The sequence below is a fragment of the Drosophila miranda genome (assembly GCF_003369915.1).
Source record: "Drosophila miranda strain MSH22 chromosome Y unlocalized genomic scaffold, D.miranda_PacBio2.1 Contig_Y1_pilon, whole genome shotgun sequence".
In the NCBI taxonomy this organism is placed as follows: Eukaryota; Metazoa; Arthropoda; class Insecta; order Diptera; family Drosophilidae; genus Drosophila; species Drosophila miranda.
The window spans coordinates 45,301,181-45,325,829 of NW_022881603.1; the positions used below are offsets into that span (position 1 = coordinate 45,301,181).

The following is a 24,649-nucleotide window of genomic DNA, read 5'->3' on the forward strand; positions in this document are numbered from 1 at the left end:
AGCGATAGTTCAAAAATGTTATTAGCCTTTTCGTGAGACTAGTTAGCTCATAGCGACGCTAGTATACCAGTGATCAAAAAATGTAATCATTTGATTTCGTGCCTCTCTGATGAAGCATTAGGAACAATAAAGGCATCCCAAGTCACCGAAGCAAAATATGAAGAGGCCATGGCCGGCCTATAGCGATTATATGACGAGTTTATGATTTTCACGAATAATATCTCCACACTGTTCAATCTGCCGAGAATATTGTATCAGTACGCATCGTCCTTAAGAAATCTAATCGATACTGTTTCGTCGATTTGCGGATCGTTTCTGTCGATCGGAGACGATACAAAAATTTTCAGAGCAATGCTCATTCTTATCGTTGTGAACAGCGTTGACCCAGTGACCAAACAAAAGTGGGACGAACAGCTAACCTATGAAAAGTTGCCGCTTTGGTCTGACTTTGAGAAAGTCTTGAATCGCCGATACCAGCATCTGTCTGCTGAATAATCGACGAAGCCAAGGCAAGACAGAGTCATGCCAAGCAAGCAACATAATCGCAGATCATTTGCTTCTTCTTCCACTTTCACCAACAGTAGAACTCAACAAACTTGTAGCTATTGTTGTTCAGGAAACCATGCAGTATCAAAATGCCCTCCTTTTTCGCGTCTCTCCGTTGTGCAAAGGTTTGAGTTTGCCAAGTCGGCATCCTTACGCATTAACTGTCTGCGAAAAGGCCACGCTGTTGTAAAATGCAAAGTGTGCAACCGCTCACATCATGCATTACAAATGAGGATCAAACTTTCACATCGCATGTTCTGCATCCGATTTCGTTGGACAGGGTAATTCTGGCTACATCGATCGTAAGCGTCCGAACTAGGAGTGGTGAAAACTTTTTGGCCAGAGCTCTGCTCGACTCTGGATCACAAATCAATTTCATTACTGAGGACCTTGGTCATCGCTTACAGATCCGTAGAGGAGTCGTGAATAAACATACTTGGAATTGGTGAATCTAATTCTCAAGTGAAGGATAAAATACACACAGTGGTGATGTCGCGAATAAATGGTAGTGAGTTCTCATTTGATTTTTGCATCCTGAAATTCATTTCAGGTTATCACCCAGACCAGTCAGTGAATTTGACTGACTGGGGAGTCCCAAAGAACCTACCACTGGTAGATCCTTATTTCTAAAAGCCACAAAGAATAGATATACTGATAGGAGCATAATCGTTCTTTGAATTATCAGTTGTTGGTCAAATTATGCAAGATCCTGACTTTATAACTCTTCAGAAAACCCTTCTTGGCTGGGATGTTTCGGGAAAATATGTTTCCAAGAGTTCTGCTCCTCAAATTAAAAATAGTTTGAGTATCCAGCGATAGGGCTTTGAAAAACTTTTGGTCATTGGAAGAAATGCCATCTACTGTCATCAGGTCGGTTCGAAGTAAGGCTCCCGTTTAAATCAGATCCAAGTTGTTTAGGCAACTCCTTTGAGTTTGCTAAACGGCGGGTTTTATCGCTTGGAAAGAGATTGCATCGTGACCCTGAGTTGAAGAAAATGTACTTGGAATTCATGGCAGAGTACCTCTCCTTAGGTCATATGTCTCCTAATGACAATAAGATTCCTTCTACTCCACAATACGTAATTCCTCATCAGTGTGTCCTGAGGCCCCAAAGTACGTCTACCAAACTCCGTGTCGTGTTCGATGCTTCGTCCAAGACGTCCTCACAGGTGGCCTTGAATGATATTCTGATGGTCGGACCTACCATTCAAGAGGAACTATACTTGACACTGCTCCGTTTCCGTCTGCTCAGGTTTGCCCTGACTGCCGATATCAAAAAGATGTATCGCCAAGTGATGGCGCTCAGCTCAAAGTTGTGAAGCCCAGCGCCAGGAAGACCAAGCGCCGGCGCCACAAACACCACAACAATAACATTAGAAACCCTGAAGACTAAGTATACTCGAAACACCAAGACAAGCCATTAAGACTAAAAAATAAGAATTAGTAGGATAAGTACAACATAAGCGACAATACATGAAGACCTGCCACATAAGGATAAAAGAAATAAGTATAAGTAAACAAACAATAAAAGATACATAAAACCAACCACAGCTGATCACCACCAATGGGCCCATAGCACAGCCACCCACGGTCACACGCACAGCTGACCGCCCCAAGTGTGACCATAACCCAAGCACCAACGGGCACACTATCAGCCGATCCGTACAAACGCGTTAGGGACACATCAGCACAACGCGCTAGGGACATACCGTACGGATCAGCTGCTTTTCGGAAATAAAAGGGGCTCCGCCAGAGCGATCAGCATCAGTTCGGCTCCGGCCAGTGGAGAGGTAAGCATCAGTAGCAGCCACCAGCAGCCCCAGCGATCCTCCTCGGAGCGCATTAAACCTCCGCCGCCTTTCCCCTCCTCGGAGCGCATTAACCCTCCGCAACATTTATTCTCCTAGGAGCGCATTCACCCTCCGCAACATTATTTCTCCTCGGAGCGCATTAACCCTCCGCAACATTTATTCTCCTCGGAGCGCATTAACCCTCCGCATCATTTATTCTCCTCGGAGCGCATTAAAACCTCCGCAACATTATTTCTCTTCGGAGCGCATTAACCCTCCGCAACATTATTTCTCCTCGGAGCGCATTAACCCTCCGCAACATTTATTCTCCTCGGAGCGCATTAACCCTCCGCAACATTTATTCTCCTCGGAGCGCATTCACCCTCCGCAACATTTATTCTCCTCGGAGCGCATTCACACTCCGCAACATTATTTCTCCTCGGAGCGCATTAACCCTCCGACAACTCAAGGAACAACTGGAACAGATACGGGATCATTTAAGGCCAGGACAATCACTTCCAGTAACTCCCGACAATATGCTCATGGTGTACCAGATGATGAAAGCTGAAGGCACTATAATAGAGGATCATGCAATTTTCAAGGTGACATTTCCATTAGTCTCAGCAAACGAACTGGAAATATACAAATTGACAGCGATTCCGGTGCCAAATAAAAATGGGATAAGCATGTTTGAAATAAAAACACCATATATGGCAGTCAATAGTCACCGTGACGAATTCGTTGAACTATCAGAGACTGAATTTAAAAACTGTCATCAAAGAGCAAACAATGACTTTGTTTGCTATAATAAACAAACAATGTTCTCAGCCGAAACAAGTTGTTAATTACAAATGTTTCACAATAAAACGGACTCATCATGTCACCTAGTCAACACAAAAAATCATTTTTATGGTTATAAAAGAAATCGATTAATTTTTGCAACAAAGTCATCAGTAAAGCTGTCAGCGGTATGTGCAGATGGCATTTGGGATATCAAGCTACAACACTCAGGAATATTGATCGCCGAACCTGGATGCATCATTCGGAATTCGCTAATGACTGTCACAAGTCAGAGCACATTGGAAACTACTCTGCAGTTATAATACGCTCGTTTCGGAGATAGTGACCTCAACGAAACATCAACTGAACGTTCTACAAATAAAGTTTCAAGGAACGATGAAAAGCTTAACTACAAGGAGCTGTATCAAATGGAAACGAATCTGCTACCACCTAAAAGTTTTAAGTTACCCCACAATCTTGAAACCATTTATCATCATCATATTGCCATATACATTGCACTGCTGTTTATCATGATCATTGTAATGATTCATCTGGTTAAAAGGTGGTACACAACAAGACTCCCTTCTCAGCAGAGACATACACTTAGCTCATCAGCTAGTGAAGAAAACGCACCAAGGCATCCATTCACAATCAATATTGATGATGGTTGAGCATACTATGTTCAACGGCCGGGAGGATGTACGATTTCAATTAAAATACAAAATCGTATGATTAGACCTAGACAAATAGCTAGCCATAAAAGGTTAAGATTTCCCAGCCACCTAAATAAATAAACGATAATATGCTCTAAATATAAATATGTGACATGCACTACTGACCTAAATAAATATACAACGGACAGCTGCATGCATTTGTGTACATACACTGTTAAGATATTTACAGCACTATCATTAAACACATTCTGGATGACCTGCATGTGGTCAAATCTCACACCATCTGCATGATAACCATTGTGACCGTCATAAATCTGACCCTTGGAATATTCCACTGTTGGATTTGTAGTAATTGCTTAGTCCTAAATATATATAACACATTTCCCTAGCAATATTATACTCAGAACTAATTAAACATACCTAATATCCTAAGTAAACAATTATACTCATAGAACTTGTATATAAACCTCGCATTTTACCAAATAAAATCAGTACGAAAGAAAACTCTGACGTATTCACATCTCCGAAGCCCAATTTGTTCAAGTACCGATTGCGGCGACCATTTGTTACTGGTACATGAACCGGTAGCATACAAATTTACATATTCAGCATACGATTGTCATATTGACAATCACCACAGAATCAAGTGAATCTACATCAACAGATTCATTTGATTTATTCAGTCACTTATCACCGTCTTTGATGCAGCAAGCGATAGTTCAAAAATGTTATTAGCCTTTTCGTGAGACTAGTTAGCTCATAGCGACGCTAGTATACCAGTGATCAAAAAATGTAATCATTTGATTTCGTGCCTCTCTGATGAAGCATTAGGAACAATAAAGGCATCCCAAGTCACCGAAGCAAAATATGAAGAGGCCATGGCCGGCCTATAGCGATTATATGACGAGTTTATGATTTTCACGAATAATATCTCCACACTGTTCAATCTGCCGAGAATATTGTATCAGTACGCATCGTCCTTAAGAAATCTAATCGATACTGTTTCGTCGATTTGCGGATCGTTTCTGTCGATCGGAGACGATACAAAAATTTTCAGAGCAATGCTCATTCTTATCGTTGTGAACAGCGTTGACCCAGTGACCAAACAAAAGTGGGACGAACAGCTAACCTATGAAAAGTTGCCGCTTTGGTCTGACTTTGAGAAAGTCTTGAATCGCCGATACCAGCATCTGTCTGCTGAATAATCGACGAAGCCAAGGCAAGACAGAGTCATGCCAAGCAAGCAACATAATCGCAGATCATTTGCTTCTTCTTCCACTTTCACCAACAGTAGAACTCAACAAACTTGTAGCTATTGTTGTTCAGGAAACCATGCAGTATCAAAATGCCCTCCTTTTTCGCGTCTCTCCGTTGTGCAAAGGTTTGAGTTTGCCAAGTCGGCATCCTTACGCATTAACTGTCTGCGAAAAGGCCACGCTGTTGTAAAATGCAAAGTGTGCAAATCATTACAAATGAGGATCAAACTTACACATCGCATGTTCTGCATCCGATTTCGTTGGACAGGGTAATTCTGGCTACATCGATCGTAAGCGTCCGAACTAGGAGTGGTGAAAACTTTTTGGCCAGAGCTCTGCTCGACTCTGGATCACAAATCAATTTCATTACTGAGGACCTTGGTCATCGCTTACAGATCCGTAGAGGAGTCGTGAATAAACATACTTGGAATTGGTGAATCTAATTCTCAAGTGAAGGATAAAATACACACAGTGGTGATGTCGCGAATAAATGGTAGTGAGTTCTCATTTGATTTTTGCATCCTGAAATTCATTTCAGGTTATCACCCAGACCAGTCAGTGAATTTGACTGACTGGGGAGTCCCAAGGAACCTACCACTGGTAGACCCTTATTTCTAAAAGCCACAAAGAATAGATATACTGATAGGAGCATAATCGTTCTTTGAATTATCAGTTGTTGGTCAAATTATGCAAGATCCTGACCTTATAACTCTTCAGAAACCCCTTCTTGGCTGCGATGTTTCGGGAAAATATGTTTCCAAGAGTTCTGCTCCTCAAATTAAAAATAGTTTGAGTATCCAGCGATAGGGCTTTGAAAAACTTTTGGTCATTGGAAGAAATGCCATCTACTGTCATCAGGTCGGTTCGAAGTAAGGCTCCCGTTTAAATCAGATCCAAGTTGTTTAGGCAACTCCTTTGAGTTTGCTAAACGGCGGTTTTTATCGCTTGGAAAGAGATTGCATCGTGACCCTGAGTTGAAGAAAATGTACTTGGAATTCATGGCAGAGTACCTCCCCTTAGGTCATATGTCTCCTAATGACAATAAGATTCCTTCTACTCCACAATACGTAATTCCTCATCAGTGTGTCCTGAGGCCCCAAAGTACGTCTACCAAACTCCGTGTCGTGTTCGATGCTTCGTCCAAGACGTCCTCACAGGTGGCCTTGAATGATATTCTGATGGTCGGACCTACCATTCAAGAGGAACTATACTTGACACTTCTCCGTTTCCGTCTGCTCAGGTTTGCCCTGACTGCCGATATCAAAAAGATGTATCGCCAAGTGATGGCGCTCAGCTCATAGTTGTGAAGCCCAGCGCCACAAACACCACAACAATAACATTAGAAACCCTGAAGACTAAGTATACTCGAAACACCAAGACAAGCCATGAAAACTAAAAAATAAGAATTAGTAGGATAAGTACAACATAAGCGACAATACATGAAGACCTGCCACATAAGGATAAAAGAAATAAGTATAAGTAAACAAACAATAAAAGATACATAAAACCAACCACAGCTGATCACCACCACTGGGCCCGTAGCACAGCCACCCACGGTCACACGCACAGCTGACCGCCCCAAGTGTGACCATAACCCAAACACCAACGGGCACACTATCAGCCGATCCGTACAAACGCGTTAGGGACACATCAGCACAACGCGCTAGGGACATACAGTACGGATCAGCTGCTTTTCGGAAATAAAAGGGGCTCCGCCAGAGCGATCAGCATCAGTTCGGCTCCGGCCAGTGGAGAGGTAAGCATCAGTAGCAGCCACCAGCAGCCCCAGCGATCCTCCTCGGAGCGCATTAAACCTCCGCCGCCTTTCCCCTCCTCGGAGCGCATTCACCCTCCGCAACATTATTTCTCCTCGGAACGCATTCACCCTCCGCAACATTATTTCTCCTCGGAGCGCATTAACCCTCCGCAACATTTATTCTCCTCAGAGCGCATTAACCCTCCGCAACATTTATTCTCCTCGGAGCGCATTCACCCTCCGCAACATTTATTCTCCTCGGAGCGCATTCACACTCCGCAACATTATTTCTCCTCGGAGCGCATTAACCCGCCGACAACTCAAGGAGCAACTGGAACAGATACGGGATCATTTAAGGCCAGGACAATCACTTCCAGTAACTCCCGACAATATGCTCATGGTGTACCAGATGATGAAAGCTGAAGGCACTATAATAGAGGATCATGCAATTATCAAGGTGACATTTCCATTAGTCTCAGCAAACGAACTGGAAATATACAAATTGACAGCGATTCCGGTGCCAAATAAAAATGGGATAAGCATGTTTGAAATAAAAACACCATATATGGCAATCAATAGTCACCGTGATGAATTCGTTGAACTATCAGAGACTGAATTTAAAAACTGTCATCAAAGAGCAAACAATGACTTTGTTTGCTATAATAAACAAACAATGTTCTCAGCCGAAACAAGTTGTTAATTACAAATGTTTCACAATAAAACGGACTCATCATGTCACCTAGTCAACACAAAAAATCATTTTTATGGTTATAAAAGAAATCGATTAATTTTTGCAACAAAGTCATCATTAAAGCTGTCAGCGGTATGTGCAGATGGCATTTGGGATATCAAGCTACAACACTCAGGAATATTGATCGCCGAACCTGGATGCATCATTCGGAATTCGCTAATGACTGTCACAAGTCAGAGCACATTGGAAACTACTCTGCAGTTATAATACGCTCGTTTCGGAGATAGTGACCTCAACGAAACATCAACTGAACGTTCTTCAAATAAAGTTTCAAGGAACGATGAAAAGCTGAACTACAAGGAGCTGTATCAAATGGAAACGAATCTGCTACCACCTAAAAGTTTTAAGTTACCCCACAATCTTGAAACCATTTATCATCATCATATTGCCATATACATTGCACTGCTGTTTATCATGATCATTGTAATGATTCATCTGGTTAAAAGGTGGTACACAACAAGACTCCCTTCTCAGCAGAGACATACACTTAGCTCATCAGCTAGTGAAGAAAACGCACCAAGGCATCCATTCACAATCAATATTGATGATGGTTGAGCATACTATGTTCAACGGCCGGGAGGATGTACGATTTCAATTAAAATACAAAATCGTATGATTAGACCTAGACAAATAGCTAGCCATAAAAGGTTAAGATTTCCCAGCCACCTAAATAAATAAACGATAATATGCTCTAAATATAAATATGTGACATGCACTACTGACCTAAATAAATATACAACGGACAGCTGCATGCATTTGTGTACATACACTGTTAAGATATTTACAGCACTATCATTAAACACATTCTGGATGACCTGCATGTGGTCAAATCTCACACCATCTGCATGATAACCATTGTGACCGTCATAAATCTGACCCTTGGAATATTCCACTGTTGGATTTGTAGTAATTGCTTAGTCCTAAATATATATAACACATTTCCCTAGCAATATTATACTCAGAACTAATTAAACATACCTAATATCCTAAGTAAACAGTTATACTCATAGAACTTGTATATAAACCTCGCATTTTACCAAATAAAATCAGTACGAAAGAAAACTCTGACGTATTCACATCTCCGAAGCCCAATTTGTTCAAGTACCGATTGCGGCGACCATTTGTTACTTGTACATGAACCGGTAGCATACAAATTTACATATTCAGCATACGATTGTCATATTGACAATCACCACAGAATCAAGTGAATCTACATCAACAGATTCATTTGATTTATTCAGTCACTTATCACCGTCTTTGATGCAGCAAGCGATAGTTCAAAAATGTTATTAGCCTTTTCGTGAGACTAGTTAGCTCATAGCGACGCTAGTATACCAGTGATCAAAAAATGTAATCATTTGATTTCGTGCCTCTCTGATGAAGCATTAGGAACAATAAAGGCATCCCAAGTCACCGAAGCAAAATATGAAGAGGCCATGGCCGGCCTATAGCGATTATATGACGAGTTTATGATTTTCACGAATAATATCTCCACACTGTTCAATCTGCCGAGAATATTGTATCAGTACGCATCGTCCTTAAGAAATCTAATCGATACTGTTTCGTCGATTTGCGGATCGTTTCTGTCGATCGGAGACGATACAAAAATTTTCAGAGCAATGCTCATTCTTATCGTTGTGAACAGCGTTGACCCAGTGACCAAACAAAAGTGGGACGAACAGCTAACCTATGAAAAGTTGCCGCTTTGGTCTGACTTTGAGAAAGTCTTGAATCGCCGATACCAGCATCTGTCTGCTGAATAATCGACGAAGCCAAGGCAAGACAGAGTCATGCCAAGCAAGCAACATAATCGCAGATCATTTGCTTCTTCTTCCACTTTCACCAACAGTAGAACTCAACAAACTTGTAGCTATTGTTGTTCAGGAAACCATGCAGTATCAAAATGCCCTCCTTTTTCGCGTCTCTCCGTTGTGCAAAGGTTTGAGTTTGCCAAGTCGGCATCCTTACGCATTAACTGTCTGCGAAAAGGCCACGCTGTTGTAAAATGCAAAGTGTGCAACCGCTCACATCATGCATTACAAATGACGATCAAACTTTCACATCGCATGTTCTGCATCCGATTTCGTTGGACAGGGTAATTCTGGCTACATCGATCGTACTCGTCCGAACTAGGAGTGGTGAAAACTTTTTGGCCAGAGCTCTGCTCGACTCTGGATCACAAATCAATTTCATTACTGAGGACCTTGGTCATCGCTTACAGATCCGTAGAGGAGTCGTGAATAAACATACTTGGAATTGGTGAATCTAATTCTCAAGTGAAGGATAAAATACACACAGTGGTGATGTCGCGAATAAATGGTAGTGAGTTCTCATTTGATTTTTGCATCCTGAAATTCATTTCAGGTTATCACCCAGACCAGTCAGTGAATTTGACTGACTGGGGAATCCCAAAGAACCTACCACTGGTAGACCCTTATTTCTAAAAGCCACAAAGAATAGATATACTGATAGGAGCATAATCGTTCTTTGAATTATCAGTTGTTGGTCAAATTATGCAAGATCCTGACTTTATAACTCTTCAGAAAACCCTTCTTGGCTAGGTTGTTTCGGGAAAATATGTTTCCAAGAGTTCTGCTCCTCAAATTAAAAATAGTTTGAGTATCCAGCGATAGGGCTTTGAAAAACTTTTGGTCATTGGAAGAAATGCCATCTACTGTCATCAGGTCGGTTCGAAGTAAGGCTCCCGTTTAAATCAGATCCAAGTTGTTTAGGCAACTCCTTTGAGTTTGCTAAACGGCGGTTTTTATCGCTTGGAAAGAGATTGCATCGTGACCCTGAGTTGAAGAAAATGTACTTGGAATTCATGGCAGAGTACCTCTCCTTAGGTCATATGTCTCCTAATGACAATAAGATTCCTTCTACTCCACAATACGTAATTCCTCATCAGTGTGTCCTGAGGCCCCAAAGTACGTCTACCAAACTCCGTGTCGTGTTCGATGCTTCGTCCAAGACGTCCTCACAGGTGGCCTTGAATGATATTCTGATGGTCGGACCTACCATTCAAGAGGAACTATACTTGACACTGCTCCGTTTCCGTCTGCTCAGGTTTGCCCTGACTGCCGATATCAAAAAGATGTATCGCCAAGTGATGGCGCTCAGCTCATAGTTGTGAAGCCCAGCGCCAGGAAGACCAAGCGCCGGCGCCACAAACACCACAACAATAACATTAGAAACCCTGAAGACTAAGTATACTCGAAACACCAAGACAAGCCATGAAGACTAAAAACTAAGTATTAGTAGGATAAGTAGAACATAAGCGACAATACATGAAGACCTGCCACATAAGGATAAAAGAAATAAGTATAAGTAAACAAACAATAAAAGATACATAAAACCAACCACAGCTGATCACCACCACTGGGCCCGTAGCACAGCCACCCACGGTCACACGCACAGCTGACCGCCCCAAGTGTGACCATAACCCAAGCACCAACGGGCACACTATCAGCCGATCCGTACAAACGCGTTAGGGACACATCAGCACAACGCGCTAGGGACATACCGTACGAATCAGCTGCTTTTCGGAAATAAAAGGGGCTCCGGCCAGTGGAGAGGTAAGCATCAGTAGCAGCCACCAGCAGCCCCAGCGATCCTCCTCGGAGCGCATTAAACCTCCGCCGCCTTTCCCCTCCTCGGAGCGCATTAACCCTCCGCAACATTTATTCTCCTCGGAGCGCATTCACCCTCCGCAACATTATTTCTCCTCGGAGCGCATTAACCCTCCGCAACATTATTTCTCCTCGGAACGCATTCACCCTCCGCAACATTATTTCTCCTCGGAGCGCATTAACCCTCCGCAACATTTATTCTCCTCAGAGCGCATTAACCCTCCGCAACATTTATTCTCCTCGGAGCGCATTCACCCTCTGCAACATTATTTCTCCTCGGAGCGCATTAACCCCCCGCAGCATTTATTCTCCTCGGAGCGCATTAACCCTCCGCAACATTTATTCTCCTCGGAGCGCATTCACCCTCCGCAACATTATTTCTCCTCGGAGCGCATTAACCCTCCGCAACATTATTTCTCCTCGGAGCGCATTAACCCTCCGCAACATTTATTCTCCTCGGAGCGCATTCACCCTCCGCAACATTCTTCTCCTCGGAGCGCATTAGACCTCCGCGACCCCAACCGACACCGACCAGAAGACTACCAGGACCCGCACGCAACCATCCGCCACGTGCGGCAAACCCGAAGGACGACCCCGGCAGCCGACCCGAAGGAAGAGCCAGAAGAAAAAAACCCGCGCACCTACCAAACTTTGTACCTTTTAAGAACTGTTCGGAGCAGAACCCAGCCGATTAGCTGCTTGCCAAATAGCACCTAATTCTTGGCCCTCAGCCGCTTATTTTGTTTGTTACTTATGTCTATGTCACTCATTTGTTTGTTAAAGCTCTGCGCTTGCTTGCCCTGCTAAACGCTCTCTGCCAGCTCGCTCTTCGCTATCTCCGCTTTGCGTCTGCCTACCGACGTCGGCCGAGCGAAGCTGCGCTTAGCGATCGGAGCGGCAATGTAAAGGGCAGGCAAGCCACACTTGCAATTTGGATGTCACGCATTAAAGAACATATCGTAATTTTATTTCTGCGCCGAGTTTTATTTAATTCGAAATAATTAGTCGGCCGACTGGGGATAAAAAACATTATCTCCACATAAAATTTGGTGACCCCGACGTGATCGAAGAGTTGCAGTGTCAATTAATAATCATTCGCGATCGACATTCGTTAGCCCTAGCAAATTTTCGGCGGTTAAGCACAATTCGGTGCTAAAACACACTTACATACACCTACATACACGCATTGCTGGCTATTAATTTCTCTGTCGCGACAATTCGGTCAGTGCAGTGCGGTAGGCAGTGCAGCGAACTCACTAATACACACAAGCGGAGTACAAAGCGGAATCGGACAGCTCGCACAGCCGCACAGCTAAAGGCATTAGCTGTAATCCCTTTGCTTTCGGTTCCCACGTTTATACGTATACAGGGTGTCTTTTTCGGTCGTGCTGAGTGACTCTTTTAAAACCTCAACATGGCAGCACCTGAGCCTACCAATGTCGCGAACGCAGCAATGCCGAGTGATGTAGATTTCTACAAGCACAAGGCCGAGTCCATCGCGCGCCAACTAAAGGCCATGGATCGCTTTCTTACCAAGGAAGAGCTTGCCGAGTTAGATGAGGCAGAACTTCAAGCTCGCTTAGAGCAAATCGAGCGAATGAATGCGGATTTCGATGCCGCTCAAACGAGCCTTGAAAGGCTGGATTTCCTGCAGTTAGCCCATGATGCCCGGCTGGACTTTTCGAATGTTTATGTCAAGGTTAGGTCCAGGCTGTCGCGGGAGTTGATGGCTGCTCGCACGGTAAATGTTGCCAATTCAACGGCTCGGCATACTCTCGAGGGGAATTCGTCGTTGTTCGCCTATAATAGTATAGGCCGTTCTCGAATGCCCGAGTTGCAGCTTCCGCGATTCAGTGGGAGCTACATGGATTGGCCAGAATTCCACGCGATGTTTTCGACAATGGTGCACAAAGACCATCGTATACCAATCATCGAAAAATTCCAATATCTTCGTGGATGTCTAGATGGTGCTGCGCTGGATACGATTCGTTCCTTGGAACTTTCTGAGGAGAATTACGACAAGGCGTTGAATTTACTAATGTTGCGATTCGATAATAAACTGTTACATTTTCAGGCACACGTCAACAACTTCTTCGTGCTGCAAGGGGTGGAGAAGGGCTCGGCTATCGGCTTGCGCGCGCTCAGCGATAAAATCAATTCGCACTTGCGTGCACTTCAGACCTTGGCGACCCCGCAGGAGATTTCCGATGGGTTGCTGATCTTCATCATAGGCACGAAATTGGACCACAAGACCAAGGAGAAATGGGAAGAGAACTTGCCGACGTCAGGATTGCCTCGGTGGTCAAGCATGGCCTCATTCTTGGAAGCAAGATGTCGGATGCTGGAAAATTTGGGATCGGCTATGGTAACAATTCCTAGCCAGCAGGTGGGAGAAAGTAAACCTAGCACCCTAATCACCTCCATTAACGATCATAATAGCTCAACATGCAAGTATTGCAAATCCCCCGAGCACTACATATCCCGATGCCAGGCATTTATAGATCTCCCTGTTTTTTCTCGATACAAGGAGGTGAAGAAGCGCCATTTATGTCTAAACTGCCTCAACAAAGGCCATTCATTGCAACGCTGCAAGTCAGGGGCATGTAGAAATTGCCAAGCCAAGCATCACACACTGCTCCACATGCAGTCGGGCGCTGACGCTGAGTTGCCGTCGCCGAGCACGGAATCGACCCAGCATGATCCTGCAAGTGCCCTAGTAGCAAGCAAATATATTATCCCTCCCCCCTCGAGTCAAAAATCTCTGCCTAGCCAAAACGTGCTGCTAGCTACTGCAATCGTATATGTCAGGGGCCGTTTTGGATCGCTTATTCCATGTCGTGCCATTTTAGATTCCGCTTCTCAGGTTAACTTTATAACATCGAGACTCGCCAATCAGCTGCAGTTAGATCCTCACCCGTCTCACGTTAAAATCGCCGGTATTGGAGAGTCAATTCTACCATCCAGCAAGGCTGTGGACATCGTCCTGCAATCTCAAGACGAAAGCTATCGCGGTTTCCTCTCTGCAATTATCACTGCCTCAATCACAGGAATGCAGCCTAACTTCGGCCTAGACGCAAAGGATTGGCCAATGCCAAATAACCTAAAACTAGCTGATCCTAATTTCGCCAAGCCCCAGCGTGTCGATCTGTTGATAGGTGCTGGTTTGTTTTTCGAATTAATGTGCGTTGGACAGATTCGACTGTCAGACCAATTGCCAACATTGCAGAAGACGAAACTTGGCTGGATAGTGTCAGGAAGTATTAAAAACTCTGAGAAAGCCCGTGCGGCGCTAGCAGCCGTTGAAGATCCCCCTGTCATCTCCGCTTGCGAGACTAATTTGTGCGATATTGTAAGGCGGTTTTGGGAAGTCGATGGAGATTATTCGCCCTCATCAATTTCGGAGGAAGATGTTCATTGCGAACAGCATTTCGTCACAAACTGCATTCGCCTAGAGTCCGGAGCTTACTCCGTGCGTTTGCCAACCAAATTCAGTCTAGAGGAATTAGGAGAATCGTATCAGCAGGCGCTACGTAGATTTCTCAATTTGGAGAGGAAGCTAGCAAAAAGTGCACAGCTTAAGGCAAAATATATGGAGTTTCTTCAGGAGTATCGTGATTTAGGACACATGTCGCCAGCTTCGCGGCAGTCAGACCTCCCGCAGTACTTCTTGCCTCACCATTGCGTCCACAAGCAGGATAGTACAACCACCAAATTACGCGTAGTGTTCGATGGATCTGCCAAAACAGCGTCTGGAGTATCACTGAATGATGCGCTTATGGCTGGACCCACCATCCAACCTAAAATTCTGATAACTCTGCTTCGTTTCCGCTTTTTTAAAGTCGCCTTGTGTGGCGATATCTGCAAAATGTACCGCTGTGTACGCGTTTCCCATCCCGATACGCACGTGCAGTGCATCCTATGGCGCAATGACCCGAAGGAGGAGATTCAGGTGTTCAAGTTGGAGACTGTTACTTACGGAACCAAACCTGCCGCTTTCTTAGCAATTCGTGCTATGCATCAATTGGCAAATGATGAAGAGTTGCGTTTTCCGCTTGGCGCTGATGTTGTTCGAAGAGATTTCTATGTCGATGATCTCATATCTGGAGGGGACAGCATTGATTCTGTCATCAAAATTCGTCAGCAGGTAAAGGAGCTACTTTCGAAAGGATGTTTTCCCATACGTAAATGGTGTTCCAATGAACCCGCTGCTTTGGAAGGCGTATCGGAGGCGGATCGCGAAAAGTTCCTTACCTTTCATGACGGGACTGAAGTAACCAAGGCGCTTGGTCTAGTTTGGGATCCCACCACGGACAATCTTCTGTTTAGCTTCGCTCACGTCGGAACCGCTGCAGGCCCAATATCGAAGCGTTCGGTCCTGTCTACACTAGCTAGGTTCTACGATCCTCTAGGGCTCATCTCTCCCATCATCACAAAAGCTAAAATATTTATGCAGTCGCTATGGAACGAAAGCCTAAAATTGAATTGGGACGAAAGCCTGCCCCAGGATCTACATACGACTTGGATTGAGCTGACTTCGCAGTTGTCGATGGTTAAAAACTTTAAGTTTCCACGTTACGTGCTTCGGCAGCAAGCCAGATTAGAAATGCACGCGTTTTGTGATGCGAGCCAAGCAGCATATGGCGCCTGTGTATACATGCGTTCGGAAGCTCTTGGCATTGTGCAAAGTCATCTCTTATGCTCTAAATCCAGAGTCGCGCCCTTGAAAAGTATGACTATCCCCAAGCTTGAGCTGTCCGCTGCCCTCGTATTAGCCGAACTAGTGTCCACCATAGTTAAGGGATTATCAGCTCCATGCCAAATACATTGCTGGTCGGATTCGTCCATAGCCCTTGCCTGGATTCGAGAATCACCATTGAATTTTAATATATTTGTTTCTAATCGAGTTCAGCGGATTCAGGAGCTCACCGCTGGAATGACTTGGCATCACGTGCCCACAAAGTTGAATCCTGCCGACATCATATCACGTGGAGCCACGCCCGCTGAACTAATGGATAGCAGCCTTTGGATCTCTGGACCACCATTCTTGCGTCTTGAGAGCTCAGAGTGGCCTGCAGGCTTGCAATTGCCGACCGATGTACCAGAACGTCGTCATGCAGCATTGGTTGTTTCAAACGAAAGGGATGTATCGTACGATTGCAAATTTCAAAACTCATTCGGATCCATGCAGCGCGTCTTTGCTTACATATATCGATTCTACATTCTCAAGGACAAAGGCATAGCGCGGTCGAAGGGTCAACTTACCGTAATCGACATCAAAAATGGTACGCATTTGCTCATAAGGGCAATACAGCAGCAACAATTTTCGGAAGAGATAAGGGCCCTCGCCAGCAAACAGGCCCTACCCCCAAAAAGCACGATGGCCTCACTGAATCCATTTCTGGATAGCTTTGGATTGCTGCGTGTTGGAGGCCGCCTCCAAAATGCCGAATTGGACTACGACGCGAAGCACCCGATCCTGCTTCCTAAGGGACATCCTGTCACTGTCTCTATTATTATCTTCTTTCACGAAAGGTTTCTCCACGCAGGAGCTCAAGGATTGCTCGGACTGCTTCGGCAAAAATTCTGGCCTATTGGCGGACGCAAATATGTTGCGGGAATCATTCGCAAATGTGTTAGATGCTTTCGTTTGAAGCCAGTGCTGAGGGAACATATCATGGGAAACTTGCCTGCGGATCGCGTAAGGACTAATCCAGCATTCCACACAACGGGCGTTGATTTTTGCGGACCCTTTTATCACAAGTCGGAAGTCAGAAGCAGGCCTCCTATCAAATGTTACATCGCTGTCTTCGTATGCTTTAGCACCAAAGCAACTCATTTGGAAGTCGTTCGGGATCTATCTACAGAATCCTTTCTGGCAGCATTAAGGCGTTTTATAAGTCTACGTCCCAAACCTCGAATCATCTGGTCAGACAACGCTACAAATTTTGTAGGAGCAAAAAATGAGCTTTTGGAGCTTCGGCAAATGTTCCTCAGCGATCCTCATACGTCGGCTGTGTCACATCTCTGCGTTTCTAGTGGAATCGACTGGAAATTCATCCCCCCTCGCTCACCTCATTTTGGGGGTTTGTGGGAGGCGGCTGTTAAAGCAGCTAAATATCATTTTCATCGCATCGTCGGGACCTACATTTTTACTCTTGATGAAATTCAGACCTTGGCTTGTGAAATCTCTGCTTTGTTAAATTCCCGTCCGCTTTATGCAATTACAGAAAGTCCCGATGATCTAGATGTGCTCACGCCAAACCACTTTCTCAATGGAGCCCCGAAAGCTGCATTCGACGAGCCAGATGTGGCGCATCTCCGGGTCAACCTACTTAGTCGATGGCAGCGGCTGTGTCAAATGAAGCAGGCGTTTTGGAGAAAATGGAGCACGGCGTATCTTTCGATTCTTCAGGAGCGGAGCAAGTGGCGGTCATCGTCTCCAAACATCAAGCTAGGAGCGGTGGTAATGTTAAAGGAGGAAACGCTGCCACCATTAAGGTGGCCGCTTGGCCGCATTGAGAGCGTCATCCCAGGAAAAGATGGAACCATCAGAGTAGCCGTCATCCGCACTCAAAAAGGCCTTTTCAAGAGGGCCGTTGGAAAAATAGCGGTTCTGCCCCTTCAGGATGGATCTGTTGAAAGCCTTTGCCTTCCAACGGGGGGTGAATGTTCGGAGCAGAACCCAGCCGATTAGCTGCTTGCCAAATAGCACCTAATTCTTGGCCCTCAGCCGCTTATTTTGTTTGTTACTTATGTCTATGTCACTCATTTGTTTGTTAAAGCTCTGCGCTTGCTTGCCCTGCTAAACGCTCTCTGCCAGCTCGCTCTTCGCTATCTCCGCTTTGCGTCTGCCTACCGACGTCGGCCGAGCGAAGCTGCGCTTAGCGATCGGAGCGGCAATGTAAAGGGCAGGCAAGCCACACTTGCAATTTGGATGTCACGCATTAAAGAACATATCGTAATTTTATTTCTGCGCCGAGTTTTATTTAATTCGAAATAATTAGTCGGCCGACTGGGGATAAAAAACATTATCTCCACAAGAACAATAAAAAATAACTCTATCTCTGTTATAACCGCTCAAGACCCGCCTTATTCTTGAACCACGAGACTCTCTTTCAGCTACCACACCCAGAGATCAAACAAATTTCTGTGGAACACGGCGCGACGAGCATACCCCGGCCGAAGCGCCATCACAGTGGCGCCCGAGCAGGTTGTGGTAGCATAAGAAGCATAATCTCAAAGGTCAAGATGGCAAAACAATGGATAAACCAAGCAACGGAACTGGAGTTACAAAACTATTGCGAGGAATTCGGATTGGAGAAACTGGATGGACTAGAGACCCAAAAGAAGGTTAGGTTAGGTTAGGTTGACCCGGACGGCCCTCAGAGGGGGCCCCACATAGGCCAGTATGGCCCTTAGTTGTCCGGATAGGGGGGGGGGGGGGGGGGGGGGGGGGGGGGGGGGGGGGGGGGGGGGGGGGGTATTAACCGTCGCGGCAGTGTTTAGTGGGTTTGAAGTCCTCGAGGATCGAGGTATTTTTCGCATAGGCCAGTAGTTGCTGTGGCGTCCTCTTGGAGGCATCTTCCAGTGATGCCAGCACTGGGGCGCCCAGGTATTTCCTCCTTGCCCTTAAGAGAGCAGGACAGTTGCAGATGAGATGTTCTAGGGTTTCGGTTGCCCCAGAATCGTCACATTTCCTACAACTGTCTCTGTTTGTGATTCCTAGCTTTGTCGCATGCGCCGCAGCCAGGCAGTGTCCCGTTAATATTCCCACTAATAATCTGCAGTCCTTCCGTGGTAGGTGCAGCAGGTAGTGGCTGAGTTTGTCATTGCGTTCCTTGCACATGATTTTCGAGGTTCTGCAGGCGGTGGTACTCCTCCACCTACATTCGGTTTGTGATCCGGCCTGCTTTTCTAGATCGCTTTGCAGCGTTCTGAGGGAGACAGGCACGTTCTCGGTTCTCGTATTCGCCAGCCCGACGCCTTCCTTAGCTAGTACGTCCGCCGTCTCGTTCCCTTCGATGCCCTGGTGGCTGGGAATCCAGTAGATCCGCACTGACTTTGTCGTGCTTAGGGTATCTAGTGCCTCCCTGCTCGCCAAGACATTTCTGGAACTGACTGCGGACGACTGCATGGATCTTATCGCCGCTTGGCTGTCGACGAATAGGTTGACCGCATCGTGTGCTCTTTCAGTGAGAAGAGCGACTTCTGCTGCTTTCCTGATGGCAAAAACCTCTGCCTGGAATATGCTACAATGGTCCGGTAGCTTATATGACAGCCTTATCTCAGGGTCTGTACAGTATAGGCCCGCTCCTACTCCTCCGTCCATCTTGGAGCCGTCCGTATATATATTGAGGTGCTCCGTTTGGTCTCTTCCGATTTTCCAGTCTTCAGGTCCCAAGGACGCAGTTGTTTTTACGTTGAGGCATGTTTGGGGGGTCATGTAATCAGTTGATCTGTTCATTTCCCTTCCAATTGAACTATGCCCGTATTCTTGTGGCGACATATTTCCTGAAGCGATGAGGCGTTGTGCTGCCTTTCCTGCAGTCAGACGGGCGTGGATGTCTAGGGGTTCGATTCCAAGTAGGGTTCGAGTGCTTTTGTTGGGGTTGACCTCAGCGCCCCTGTAATACAGAGCAAAGCCTGTCGCTGAGTCCTTTCCATAAGCTTATGATACGTTTTCTTTCCAGTAGCTTGCCACCACACTAAGACTCCATACAGCAGAGTTGGTCGCACCACCGAGATGTAAATCCAATGCATCAGAGCCGGAGATAGGCCCCATGTGCTGCTGAGCATCTTCTTGGATGCATAAAGCGCAATGGTGGCCTTCTTCACCCTTTCCAATACATTGGGTTTCCATGCCAGTTTACTATCCAGTACTGTGCCCAGGTATTTGACTTGTGTTTTTGGGGTTAGCCTAGTTTGATTGATCTTCGGGGGGTCCATATCGGTACCTTGTACCTCTTGGTAAAGAGGATGAGGTCCGTCTTGTCCGCGTTGATACTGAGTCCTACTTCTTCCGCCCACTCGCGTATCTCCCTGAGTGTTCGTTGCATTAGTGAGCTGAGGGTCGATGGGCAAACACCCGTAATAAGTATGCTTATGTCGTCCGCATAAGCTGTTATTATTGGGGCCTTCCTTTCGTATCTCTTGATGAGGTGGTCGACCACCAGATTCCACAGGAGGGGCGACAGGACTCCACCCTGGGGTGTGCCTCTGTGTGCCTCTTTCACCATGGAAGCGGTGCCCCACTCTGATTGCACCCGTCTGCATCCTAGGAGGTTCCTTATCCACAGGTTGATTGCTGGGTGTGTATTAGTTGCTACCAGGCAATTTGTTATTGCTTCCGTAGCCACGTTGTTGAATGCTCCGGAGATGTCCACGAATACTCCCAGTGCATACTTTTTATTGTGAAGGGCTTTCTCAATGGTAGCTACTACCGAATGTAGTGCGGTCTCCACCGATTTCCCTTTAGTATAGGCATGCTGGTTGGTTGACATCAGTCCCCCTACCTCATTCCTGATGTGTAAGTCCAGCAGCTTTTCTAGCGTTTTTAATATAAAGGAGGTAAGGCTTATCGGTCTATAGTCCTTGGGACTCGCATGGCTGCACTTTCCTGCCTTTGGGAGGAAGACAACTCTCGAGGTTCTCCATTGGATAGGGATATAGCCAGTACTTATACAAGCTGTGAATATTGCGGAGAGCCATGGGGTAATCGCCTCTTTGGTCACCTGCATCATGGCTGGGAATATCCCGTCAAGTCCTGGTGCTTTTGTGCCCGCAAAGGAGTCTATTGCCCAGTGGATTCGCTTGGTGGTTTACAAATCTGTTGGGGGGTGTTGTTCCTCGGTTGCTAGGTCCTGGTGCTCTTTGGCATCAGCGACCTCGGTGCAACCAGGGAAATGTTCCTCCATTAGTGCTGTTAGGGCTTCGTCACTGCCCTCTGTCCACTGTCCGTCATCTAGCTTTAATTGGCTTTGTATGGTAGGCTGCTTAGAGAGCAGATTTCGTAGCCGTGCGGTTTCTGGTACTTTCTCGATGTTGGAGCAGAAAGTCCTCCACGAGTTCCGTTGTGCTTTACGTATTTCCTTCTTGTAGCTCCTGAGTAGGAGTCTGTATTCCTCATAGACGATCCCTTCGTTCGCTTGTTTGGCGATCTTAAAGAATTCCTTGAGGTTGTCCCTCCACCAGAGTGGCTTTGTCCCCTTCTTCGTCCTCCAGGGTTTGCACGATGTGTGGTAGGCGTCCAGCAACGCGTTGGATAGGGTCTCTAGAGACTTCTCTATGTCCTCCGCGGATTTCACTGTGCCCGGACTCGCGAGCTTCGAAGTAACTGTCTTTTTAAACTTTTCCCAGTTTGTATTCCGGGGGTTTCTATAGACTATTACCTTCGAAGAATGTTTGAAGTCGCACTTAAACTGAATGTACTTGTGATCTGAGAAGGAGGGTCTTTCAAGGACCCTCCAGCTAGATACCGTAGTACTGTTTCCCGTTGCTAGTGTTAGGTCTAGCACGTTGGATGAAGTCGGACCCACGAAGGTGTGCTCCTCCCCGACGTTTGCTATATATAGATTAGTATAAAGTAGTATAAAGACCCAAAAGAAACAACTACTACAATTTTCGGAGAGATCAGACCTCCCAATAAATATTCGAGAGAGGCTAGAACAACTAGCAAATACCCAAACACGAGGGAAAATCCCGAGAACCAAGAGCCCAAGGCAACAATCACCAAAAGGAGTACCACAAAAACCAACAATGGAAGAGATCCAAGGGGAGACCAGGACAGGCAGGAAGAAATCGCTATTTCCAAAACAGATAAAGAAAACCTCATATCCCCCAGATACCAAGAGGAGCTTGCAAAACAAGTGGCAGAGCGAAAACAAGCGGAAACAGAACCAGTTCGAGACTATATCCAAGAAATAAGGAAGTTAAGGAGGTTCGGAACCTACACAGAGCAGGAAAAACTGGAAATAATATACCAGAACTGCCGGCTGCCGCTGAAACTATACGTGAATAGTAGAGAATTCCAAACGCTGTCGGAATTGATTATCATCACAGAGGAATTCGAATAAATTGAGACAGATGCAGGACTCTCCAAGGTTACAGGTCGCCAATGGAATTACCCACAAAACGACCAACCAGCATGGCAAAGGACGCAATACCGACAAAGGAAATGTCAAAGATGGGGAATCTATGGGCCCCGAGGCCCGAACATGCAGCAGGGAACCCGTACTGTACTGCTGGACCTGCAACAAACAAGGAGTACGCACAATAGACTGTTGCAGAAAACAACCGGAAAACACACAGGGCGCAGGACCAACCCGCGAATCTCCTGTGGCCCAAAACCAGCTGAGCGGGACAACACATAACTAATATTTAACAAGAACCAACTTTTAGGACGGGCCAGGATTGGATCACAACTGATGGAAGTAATAAGCAACAAGATGCATGATAAACGAAAGGGCGGCCGAAAAACTAAAAGGAGAAGGTATCGCGGATCGAAGCACTCGGAGAACAACACGAAGAATCAAACTAACAGTAGAACTAGGGGGAAAAGAAACCACCCAATCATTCCTAATCATGACAGGGGTACCAGACCCCCCCATCCTAGGAATGGAATTCTTAAAGGAGGCAGGCACATCAATAACGTGCGGAGAAGCCACAATCAACTTCAACGGGGAACCAAACCCAAAAAAAAAAGAGGAAAGCGCAAGACATTCGGTAACAGAGCCAACGGACGAGGAAATCGAAAAATGGATCACAACGGAGGTACAGAAATCCAACACTCTTGAAGGGGTGAGCAATGTTACGAAAAATCGGATATTTCTGAAGGATGACAGACCAGTCAAACAGAGGTATTACCCAAGAAACCCAGCGCAAATGGAAATCATCAACAAAGAGATCAGCGAACTCATAAGGCAAGATCTAATAGAACCATCACAAAGCCCATACAGCTCACCGATTGTCCTCATAAAAAAGAAAACTGGAGATTGGAGGGTCTGCGTGGACTACAGACTGTTAAACGAAAAAACAGAGAAGGATGCATACCCATTACCACGGATGGACTTTATTCTAAATCAGCTTAAAGAGGCTAAATACATTAGCACGCTCGACTTAAAGTCGGGTATTGGCAAATCCCAATGGAAAAACACAGAGCCGACACTACACAGCCTTTACAGCTCCCGGGCGATGATTGTACCACGCAGGTCATGCCATTCGGACTCACAACAGCACCTGCAACGTTCCAAAGAGCCCTAGACTTGGTAATCGGACCGGACATGGAACCATTCGCTTTCGCATACCTATACGACATAATCGTGATTGGGCGGACGAAAGTTGAACACATGCAGAAACTACAAACGGTATTCGAACGACTACGGACAGCAAACCTACGCATTAACGCAGCAAAATGCCACTTTTTCCAAAAGAAACTTAAATATCTAGGACACATGGTGAGCGAGGAAGGAATACACACAGACCCAGACAAAGTGGCGGCCATCAAAGAACTCACCGCACCAACTACACTGAAACAGCTGCATAGTTTTTTGGGCCTGGCATCTTGGTACCGCAGATTCGTACCAGCGTACACCGAACGAGCAAAAGCTCTACAAGACCTATTAAAAAAGGGGCAAAAATTTGAGTGGGGCGAAGCACAAGAGAACAGCTTCCAAGACCTAAAGCTGTGTCTAACGGAAGCACCAATATTAGCATGCCGAGACTTCAGAAAAACATTCATACTCCAAACAGTCGCAAGCGACTGCGGCCTAGGAGCGGTGTTGACCCACGAAGATGCGGACGGAGAACATGTAATTTCCTACGCAAGCTCAAAAGCGAGGAAACCAAATACTCCGCAACGGAAAAAGAATGCCTAGCCATCTACTGGGGTAGACACAAGATGAGGATGTACCTAGAAGGCTACCAATCGTAATTACAGATCACCTAGCCCTCAAATGGTTAAATTCCATCGAAAGCCCATCCGGACGAGTAGCAAGATGGGCATTGGGACTGCAACCATTCTCATTCGAAATACGATATCGGAAAGGCAAGTTGAACGCAGTGGCGGACGGACTCTTCCGCTTACCACGCAGAACCCGAATAGCAGAAATTGTAGAATGCGCTTGGTATCAAAACAAATGGAACCAAGTAGAGATGACACCAAAAGAAGCTACGGATTATACCATAAAACACGGAAGATTATACCGACACATACCAAGCCAAACCGACGAAGACGATCAACCCTGGAAACTGTGCGTTCCAAAACAAGAGAGACAGAGGGTACTAACCGAAAATCACACAAACCCAACAGCCGGACATCTCGGGATCAGACGCACGAAAATCAGAATAAGGCAGCGATACTTTTGGCCAGGGCCAAGCAGAGACGTAACACGATTCGTACGAACATGCGAAAGCTGCCAAAAATTTAAGGTATCGCAGCAAGCATCGGCAGGCAAAATGCTGACCAAAATC

The 24,649-nt window shown here is 45.8% G+C and overlaps 1 pseudogene; it reads right to left on the reverse strand.

Annotated features, from left to right (window-relative positions):
- Positions 1–24,649, reverse strand: part of LOC117191699 — a 51,884-nt pseudogene that overhangs the window by 25,811 nt on the left and 1,424 nt on the right.